The sequence below is a fragment of the Tenrec ecaudatus genome, chromosome 9 (assembly GCF_050624435.1).
Source record: "Tenrec ecaudatus isolate mTenEca1 chromosome 9, mTenEca1.hap1, whole genome shotgun sequence".
In the NCBI taxonomy this organism is placed as follows: domain Eukaryota; kingdom Metazoa; phylum Chordata; class Mammalia; order Afrosoricida; family Tenrecidae; genus Tenrec; species Tenrec ecaudatus.
Genome location: NC_134538.1, coordinates 14320860 through 14330395, shown reverse-complemented (window position 1 = coordinate 14330395; position 9536 = coordinate 14320860). Strand labels below are relative to the sequence as shown.

At 40.7% G+C, this 9536-nt stretch overlaps 1 pseudogene; it reads left to right on the top strand.

The window, feature by feature from the left end:
* Nucleotides 1–264: 264 nt before the first annotated feature.
* LOC142457096 (U4/U6 small nuclear ribonucleoprotein Prp3 pseudogene) overlaps nt 265–9536 on the top strand; it is a 30988-nt pseudogene continuing 21716 nt past the window's right edge.

Here is a 9536-nt window from a genome sequence, read left to right as displayed (position 1 = left end):
TGAGCACCCATTTAGTGCTCAATAAAGTGCAAGAAAAGACACAACGATTTCCCTCAAAATATTTTCACCTTATTTTCTACTAAGAACTCTATTTCTTGTAGGAATGAGATGGTTTCATATTTTTCCCTTTCTTAATGTATTAATCTAGTGCTTTCTCCAATTCAGTAGAAACAGGTTAGTGTTTTGTGTTCTAATAGTATTGCCCATTGACAGCTAACTTTGGTAAATAGGGAGTGCCAATGGCCCTTCACAGGGCACTGCATAATGGCCTCTCCTGCCCCTAAAACAATCATTACTGTAACCAGGTGAGTCAATTACTGGTGAGAATTTGTGTCACCTGATCTTCCATTAGCTCTGCTTAACAAATCATAGTAGATGTTATTTTTGGTGAAATGATGACCCTCCTCCAGAATGTAGTCACATTGAAGCTACCTCATTATGTATGATATTATATGATATCCTATGTAGTTAAGGGAGGAAAACATGAGGCAGATTTGTGAAGTTCAATGTTCAAACAGTAGGAGATTCTTTTTATAGGAACTTGTGTTTCAAGGAATCATATTCAAATACAATGATTTAAGTAATCATTTCATGAAAGACCTAGGAGCTCACATTTATTTGACTCCTTCTCACCTGAATTAAGCTCATATACGTCCACAAATAGATCCATTTAAAAGGTGCCCTTTGGAGGAGAGGTAAGGAAGACAGATTCCAGGGGAGTGCATGCAAGGAGATTAGATTCCAGGAGAGTGCATGCAAGGAGATTAGAACATGGTTTCCAGCGGGCATGGCTGAGGTGGTTATGAACAAGAAACATAAAACCTGGAAGCCATGTAATACAATCAAGCTCTCACTTGACCTATCAGTGCACCTATGCAGGACTGGTATTCTTCAGACTAAACTTTCTCCCACTGTGATGAAAGAACCCTTCTTCTACCATGCTTTCTTAATGGACCCAACTCACAGCCACCGCACGTGGTCAGGTTGTTGTTGTTAGATGTCATCCAGGCTGTTCTGAAGGATAGCAAGCCTATGGGCAACAGATAAGCTGTTTGGTCTTGCACCATCCTCATGACTGGCCTGGGCCATACTCATGATTTTTCTTAGGCTCGAGCCCATTATTGCATTAACTGGGTTAGTTCAACTCATTGAGGGCCTTCCAAAGTTTTGCTGCCCACCACTTGACCAAGCTTGAGGTCTTTCTTCAGGAATTGGCCTCTCCTGACAATACGGCCAAAGTAGGTACGACGAAATCAGAGTAGAACTATACTCAACAGGTTTTTCAAAGGCTAACTTTGCAGTATTAGATCACCAGACTTTTCTTCGGAGATACTCTGAGAAGATTATCCACTGAGTTTATTAGCTATTTCTTAGCCCACCAGGGCCTCATTATTAATTGCCTTTCTAGATTTACATAAGCACTGCTTCTCCAATCAACACCAATCCTCCTCTTCCCCCAAGAATTTTGAAGCCTATTTTATGTGCTTCTGAATTAAAGTCTAAGATGTTCAAGAGTGAAAAATAAGGGAGTAGAGAAATGTAAACCAAACCACTAGCTTTCATGCTCAGGACCTAGAAAGATGCACACTCACATTCATTGTAAACAGACAGAGGCAAGGAGGCAAGGTTTGATGGGATCCTAATGAAAAATCTCTCAACCAATTTTATTTTAAGCCTGTGACTCAACTTCTTAGGTTCTAGAGCCCGTGTACTTCTGTCTTTAACAACACCATCTGTTTGTGGGGCTCTAAAGAACGTTCTGGTTGGGATTTTTGCTTTTCTACGTACTCACCTTATGCATTTACATTTAAAAGTTAGATTTTATCAGGGCTTATCCTTATGTGATTTCAAGCATCTGGCGCACTGAAAAAGTCTATCTTACCATTTTATTATAACGGAGAAGGGGCTGAGCTCCATTAGGAAGGAATTAATTTCATATAGGTTATTTTGCTTGTACCATCTCACTAGGCAATCATCAATCCTGCACTCTGCCTCATTTTTTACAAGAATCACTTTTCACCAAATAAAGTGAAGGGAGTCAAAAGCAGTGTTTGGAAACAAAGGCTCCAATCTGCAGAGAGGATTGTAATTTCGTGGTGTCTGTCAAAACTCTCATTTGGATCTGCTCACTAATTTCCCTCTGTCACTTTTTTTCCGCGACTTTTGCAGCTCTGTGTCTGGACCATAGTTCTCTTGTCATTGAATATTTTGCGTTGATTTTCCTCTCATCATTTCTTTTCTTAGCTCTTCCTGTCTTTCCCTGTTTTATTTATTCCCCTGCCCCACCAGCCCCTGGTCCTATCCATCTAGTAGCAGCTGCTTGCTCTGACCTCTTACATCGAAAGCAACTGGTGTGTGTAGTTTCGCAACACCTCATAGGACTCCTGTAGAAATTGTCTTGTTTACCATCTCGGAGAAATTTCAGCTTGGCAATAGATTACAAATAACAAAAATGATGATGCTAGAAGTCTCCATGTACTTACCATCCTGAATCTGAGCATGGAAGGCACCTGAGGAGGCAATTTTTCTCTAATAATGTAGAACACTGTAATTTCTACTCACATTGCAAGTACTGACACTTTACTTCTAGAAGCATCCTGCTCCACTTTGAAACTTGTTCCTGATTATATTGGGCACAGCAAGAGAACTTTTATCAAGGGAACTGTTTGTGTGTGGGGTCTCTGCTGAAAGAGGTGATGGCCTCCTCTTGAAATGGGGGCCTTTGAGAGAAATAGAAGCTTCCATAACTCAGTGTCTTCAGGAAAAAGACTTCTCATTGCCTAGGTGCTGGGCAGACTGGCTCTCACATGCCAGACCGGGGTGGGCTGCACCCACTTCCCTGGAGGAAACAGGGCTCTGTTTTCTCTGTAACAAGATAGCACTTGTCTCCTTTTATTTCTGTGGCCTTCTCCCCTCTTATCCTCTCCTCCAGGTTAGCCCCAAATGCCCTAGTGAAAAGCATATAAACTTTATAAGCACACTCTGAATTAGAGCGATGCTGGATCTCAGACACAAGACAGAGTAAAGGCAGCAAGGCAAGGCCCTTAACCGTGTTAGTGGTACTGAGAGGTGACCTGATGAGAGAAGAATCATATTGCATGTCAGCCAATGCCATTCTCTGGAAGGGGATATATTCAGTTCCTTCTGCTAAAGATAAACACTGATTTTCTTGACAGAACTACCCCTCCCCACACACACGAGGGGGTACCCCCCAAAATGGAATTTCCCCCAATGTTATTTATTTATTTATTGCCAAAAGAACCTTATCACCTTCAAAGTACTCTCCATTTACACTTAATACATTTGCCAAATCTGTGATTCCATTCTTGGAAGTGTGTTTCAAACTCACCTTTTTGGATGGCTGACAGCACCTCCCTCATTTGTTCTTAACTTCCCGTATTTTTTTTCTTAACATCAAATTGCTGTCGTTTCATGTCCCTCTTCAATTGCAGAAACAAAAAGAAGTCACATGGAGTGAGGTCAGGTGAGTGAGTCAGGTGTGTGCGGCAAGAGGGACAGGCTGTTTTTTTTTTGCCAAAATGGGGCAAACTGAGATGGGAGCAGGTGCATTGTTGTGGTGGCAAAATGAGTACTCTGTCTGCCACAAATCTGTACCCACACACAGTTTCACCCACACACAGTTTCACAATCTTTGCAAAGCATCTAAATAGAGAGCTTGATTAACAGTCTGACCTGGTGGAATGAGCTCCAAATGCATTATGAGTTGGCATTATCATCCGTTGGGGAAGTTGTCAGATATCCAAAATGAGGTTTGTCATCAAGCGACATTTCACCTTTTGGAAATGAGAAAACGACTCATACACTCGAGTTTTTGCCATTGCCCTCTTCTTGTAAATTATGTTTACCATCACAACAGTTTTTGTGGCATTTTTTCTTAAGCAGGAAACAAAATTCCACAGTCGCACTCTATTCTAAATAGACCATCACACACACACACACACACACACACACACACACACACACACCAAGGTTCAAGTGACATTGCTTTCAGAAAAAAAAAATCACTGTAAGCAAAGAGAACCTTTCCAGGTGACGCCACTTGGTGCACTAACTCAGAGCAAGTTGCTTCATGCTCGCCAGATGGAAAAATGCATACTATGAAATCCCTGCTTTCCTTTTCTGGGGGGTGGAAGGAACATACTTGTATATATACCATGACTATATATTTTATAATTTACCAGAGCTGAAATATTGAACATAATATAGTAGAAGTCCATTTTCACAGGGTTATTTTTCCTATACCCAAGACTTAAGTTTTGGCATGGACCACTATTCGTCTTTATCAGTCTTCATCTTTTATGAGTATAATTTTTATCTTTTAATTATAGAGAAAATTCACATAGCTATTATATGCTCAGGAGTAAGTCAAATATGTATGATGAGACACTTTGAAGGAGGAATGGAATATATTAAGATATAAGATTTGAATTAGAATTAATTTAGAATTAAATGTGAGAACCCACAAGAGACTGATTTGAACAATCCAGATTTATTTCCTCGTCTTTTTTTTTTTTTTCAGAGGCGGTAAGGAGGATTTAAAATGATGCACTTTTTTTCTTTCTTCCTTTTCCTGATATCTCATTTTCCTTAATCACTTCATTGATCACAAAAATAGGTCAGTCATTATCTAATTTTCATTTCAGGTGTGCAAAATGTTGGAGGCTTGTGATAGCAGGTATAGTTAAACTGTCTTCCATTTTGCCGGGAGAGGATGCGATTCTTGGAGGTGGTCAGGTATGAGAAAGCCACCTACATACACTCCTGACTCTTGACGTTCTCCAGCTCAGCAGGAAAACTCCATTGCCCTGTCCTCAAAGGGTTAATGGCATCCGTATCTGGGGGACAATTCATTCTCTTGCTAAACGAGATGACAAATAACCATTATTCTTTCCAACGGCACTGATAATCGGGACAGCTTAAACATTTTCGCCAGTATAAGTGAAACCATTAATCCTCTTGGATTTCACGATAAGCGGTGACTGTGAAATAATGACTGTGTCATTGAAGGCAAGAAAAAATGTCCACAATTAAAACAAGCTAGCCATTATCTTACTGAGTACTGAATCGCTTTCACATTTCATTAGCAATATTGTAAATGATATGTACCTTATTAAAAAGCTCTTATTATCCAAGAAACCTAATTAGTCAAAAATTCTCACCGCCACTCCAATTTTCTAATGATATAAATGCTACAGTGGTGTTTGCAATGTGGGAGAGTGTTTCTGTTTATTCATAAAAGATCCACAATATGTAATTGTTTCCCTAGAAATATGATAGAGAATAGGGATAATTCATCTTTTACAGACATAATGATATTTTATTTTAAGAGTTCCATCTGGCTATTATTGAGCATAATACAAAATATCTCCTCAGTCAGTTGTATATTTAAGTCAGATAATAAGCTCTCTACCCAAATATTTTTAAAGTACAAGGAAATAACAATTATAATTTTAGTGTGATTTGGAGATATTTTTGCACTTCTCATATTCCACACTTAAGTGTTTCATAAAGGAAAACATGGATTGACCCTCGACACACAAGGACACCTAGTTGTCTAAGAGATGTCTATGCTCTTTAAAAGAAATGCACAACATCAAGTTCAAATATAATAGCCTTTTTTTCTCTTAGGCTTATAAAGTCATGAAGCCCCTGGGTGACACAAATGCTTAGGTGATTGATTTCTAATTGACTACTATTGGCAGTTTGACCCCACCAAGAGGTATTTCAGAAGACAAGGCAGATTTTCTAAATCCAAAGGTATCACGGTGTTGGAACCCTGGGGATAGGTGCCCTCTGCACCCAGGGAAGCCATCATGAATTGGAATCAAGTCAGTGTTAACTAACCACAACAACAGCCACATAAAATTGTGGTATTAATAACAATATTTCTATGGATGGGAATATGTCTCTGGGCAGCACTATCTGGATGTTATCTACATTTGTCCAATGAATGAAACATTCTGAGTTGGTATAATTCTATACAGAGGCATGTCTACATATTTTCTCTTTTAAAGTCAAAGTAGCAGAAGTCAAAAATATGCAATGGATTAAGAGACCTATTAAGTAAGAATGGAGCATGGCCAGTCCATTCTGCATTCTTTTACATATGGGGTCACCATGATGTGGAACCGATTCAATTGCAACAGGATGACATAGAGCAGGGGTGTTGAACTGATGGCCGGCAGGCTGCATGCAGCCCCTGACGTAACTTTTTGTGGCCCACAATGCTCTGAAATAAAATGTAAAGAAGGAATTATGTGCATGGTATTGCCTCAATCTCCCCTAAGAGCCATTTTCCTTATAAGATTTTTTCCCATATTTTCACATCAAGAAAAACTCCGAACCCAATGCTTCCCAAGTCCACAAGTCCAACATTAACCCATATGGCCAACACCAATCCACAAAGTCCTCCTCCATCTCACAAAACACATGTGATCATGCCGCCTGCAGGAGGAAAGCTGGGTCAGTGAATGTGTTAGCATCTCAGTGCTGGCAGGGGTTTCTACACAGCTGCTCCAGCACCCAGGGCTGCATCGGGGTAGGTCCATGGGGCTTCTCCTCAGGGATGTCTTGCAGGAAGTGAGCCTTGCCCGCTGAAGCAGGGAACTGGCTAAGGCAGCTGCACCTGGTCCAACCATCAGAAAGCAAGAGACCCGAGAACTAGAAAGGCAAGGCTCACTGAGCCATTTATCTCTCTACCCTTCAATTAACCCCACATGTGTTTATCAGCCAGGTTGGCTCAATAAACTAACAACCTCAGTAATATTGTCTTGGAGTCTATTGACAAGTTCATCTCGAGAAAAAAACAAATAAAAGTGTATAAAATGGTGGGCAGGTTAGTTTCAAAATGACAGATTTTTAAAAGTCGGTGTAAAAAAACTAGAGCCACTGAAAGGAAAGTTAGAAAGATAGGAGAAGGTGAGCTGAGAGTAAATTTAAGGAGAAAGGAGAGGAGAAGGGGAGAAGGGGAGAGGGAAGAAGAGGAAGAAAGAGGGAAGGAGAGCAACACCAGGTTTTATACTGATTGCATTTGTAAAGGGATACTAGTTTGATCCTCACAACTATGTGAAGAAGGCATTTACCAGTATAAGTCATGACCACTTTACCTTTGAGATGTTAGTTTCTGGGTCTTTGACATAAATTTCTGTTAAGCAATGCCAATACAATGCCAGGGTCCCCAGGTGGCACAAGTAGTTAATGTGCCCAGGGAATAGCAGTAGGTTGGAGTTTCAGCATCACCCAGCGGTGCCATACATTCCAAAGTCCTATGTCCTTTAAAAAAAAAGGTTAGTAAGTGTGATGAAGAAGTATCTCTACTTTCATGGTCTCTTCTTTCTTCTTCTTTTTATTTTTTGTTTGTTTTTCATTTAGATTAATCCTGTACTGGATCTCCAGAGATTTAAAGGAGTACTCTAACTGAAGTAAAAGTTCCAAAGGAAATGTATATTTCAGAAAAATATTCAGGCATCCCTCATAATTTTTGCCCTACAAGTGAGGTGGGGAAAAGGATCACTTAGCCAAAAAGCAGAGTACAAATATGTAGCTAACTTGGTGGCTAGTTGGAGCAGTCGAGCTTCAAGCCCACTCAGAATTTCTTCAGAAGAAAGCCATGCCACTCTGCTTCTAAAAATGACCATTGCCAACCCAGTAAAGCACACACAGTTCTAATGTGACACACACTTGATGTCAAGTAGCTTTTTGTTTGCTTGTTTGTTTGTTTGTTTTTCATAATTAGAAATCAAGCAAGAACAATCCAAGGTGGTTATGGTGACGCTGCAGAAGAAGTAGTCATTGCATAGATTAACGTTTTCCAAATTGTATTCCTCGGACTCCAATTCCCCATCAAGTCAGTAAGTACACAGGGGAGCTGACATTAAATGGCTTTCAGAAACAATGCGCACCATGGAATCCAACAGCTTTCTTCCATATGTGAATTTTCCAGAATTTTAAGTGTGCGAACATGCATTTGGCATCCCTAATGTCAGGGTGCCATAGACAAAGTTTCCCAGATTGTAAATGAAAGTCCGTTTTTTATGTGTGTGCATGTTAGGGCAGCGAGCTATCTTTGCAATGCAACATTGCCACTAGACAAGTTGGGGGTCCAAGAAAGCATCAACAAGAAGACGGTTTTAGAAGAATCACTTCAATTTTCTCTTCCCTGTTTGTCTTTATCATTTTGGAGACTGGATGTGGAAATACTCAAGAATTGTTACCTAGGAAAGGAGCCAAAGGGATATGGCTAATGTAGGAAACCTGGGCAGAGAGCTCTGGGCTTTATTGACCTCACCACTTTCATCTATAGTTTCAACCAAGTGCTCGAGCATTGGCCTATTTTTCTATAACAAAGGGATGGCAACACTTGGCTCCTATGAAATGTTCCATAGATGGCCGTGATGACTACAGAGAAGATGGAGACCGCGGAGGAAAAGAGGAGCATATCTGGGATACAGGGCAGTTCACCACAGCCCTGCTATTCCTGGTAATCGTTCACTGTGCTTGTCGCAGCTGTGCTAAAGTACTGGACCCCAGAGTTGCACATCTATAAACTAGAAAGTTAAGCCAGTGTTTTTAAAAGAACACGTGTCTTCCCAAGAGGCAGGAATTTTCCATGAGCTGACATATACAAAAGAGGTAGTTGCTACAGGCACTCCCATGCCCCCATCACCTTCCATGAGCACTTTTGCTGCCCTAGAACAATCTTTACCATATCTCTCCTCCTCTGTTTACCCATCTACACTCCAGAATCACACCTCCTCTGAGATATTCCTTCTTATCTCTGCGTAAGGTCAAATCCCATTTATCCTGTGGTCCTCACCTGGTACCCTGGAGGGCTGTATCATTTCAGCATATTGATCCATCTTTATGCTGAGCAAGTCATTTGAAAAATGGACTAGGCAAAAAAGAAAATGGCACCGGGATTTTCCGAAGTTCAGAAGTTAGTTTGGGGAATACTCTTCATTCGTAAGGCTGCAGGAGCTGGTAAATCAGGTCAAGGAAGAGGATGCAAAGCAAGTCCCAAGAAATGGAGATCGAGTGGAAGTAAGCCAAATACAGAATTCAGAACAAGAAAGCATACTTTGCCAAAGTTGCTCAACACAGGTACACAAAATGTCCAAAATGAAAGGTCCCAAAGTTAAAACACTTGCTTAGTCAGGCAAAGGAGTAGCTGAGACTACAGATGACTCCCCACACCCTATGCTCATAGTCATTTTGAACACGGACTTGAATCTGATTGGTGGTTGTCACCAAATGATTCAGCATTAGTCTTGTATAGATGATACTCAGTCGGGAATGGGGCTGGGAAGGACGGGTGGAGGAGAGGGGGTTGAGTCACAAAAAGAGCTTCTTGTCCACCTCTAGGGCTTGGATGGAGGGGTTTTCATCCTCAGAAACTCTCCAAGGCGTCCCCTTGGTAATTCTTCCTCTTCTCTTCTCACAGACTCCTGAATCACTTTTCAGAGTCACAACATTGAACTTTATATATTTATCAGGTTTTCTGAATCCTGTGTTCTCTC